The sequence below is a fragment of the Mastomys coucha genome, chromosome X, assembly GCF_008632895.1.
Source record: "Mastomys coucha isolate ucsf_1 chromosome X, UCSF_Mcou_1, whole genome shotgun sequence".
NCBI classification, from domain to species: domain Eukaryota; kingdom Metazoa; phylum Chordata; class Mammalia; order Rodentia; family Muridae; genus Mastomys; species Mastomys coucha.
The window spans coordinates 157,312,077-157,312,725 of NC_045030.1; positions in this window are offsets into that span (position 1 = coordinate 157,312,077).

Below are 649 nucleotides of genomic sequence, written 5' to 3' on the forward strand. Positions count from 1 at the left end.
ATCTTTGACAAAGGAGCTAAAACCATCCAGTGGAAAAAAGACAGCATTTTCAGCAGATGGTGCTGGCATAACTAGCTTTTAGCATGTAGAAGAATGCAAATCAATCCATTCCTGTTTCTTGTACAAACCTCCACATAAAACCGGACACACTGAAACTAATAGAAAAGCAAGTGGGGAAGAGCCTTGAGCACGTGGACACAAGGGAAAATTTCCTGAAGAGAACACCAATAGCTTATGCTCTAAGATCAAGAATTGACAAATGGAGAGGAAGCTCCACTCCCAGGTGCACTGACACACCCAGGATCAGAGAGTAGACCTTGGGCACAAGCTCTGCAGCCAGTCCCACAACACCCAGAGGAAGCTCCAATCCCAGGAGCTCTGACACACCCGGGACCAGAGGTGAGCAGGAAACAACATCTGTCCCAACACTGGGAGTAACTGGGACCAGTAGGACCAGGCACTTAGGAACTCTGCCAGCCTAGTGACTCCAGTTCCTTCCGGGTCTGTCTGGGTTAGTGTTCTGAGCAGACCTTGGGGACAAGCTCTGCAGCCAGTCCCACAACTCACAGAGAAAACCACATTCCCAGGTGATTTAACAAGCCCAGGATCCCAGAATCACAGGATCACAGAGTCAGCTTGATTCTGAGGA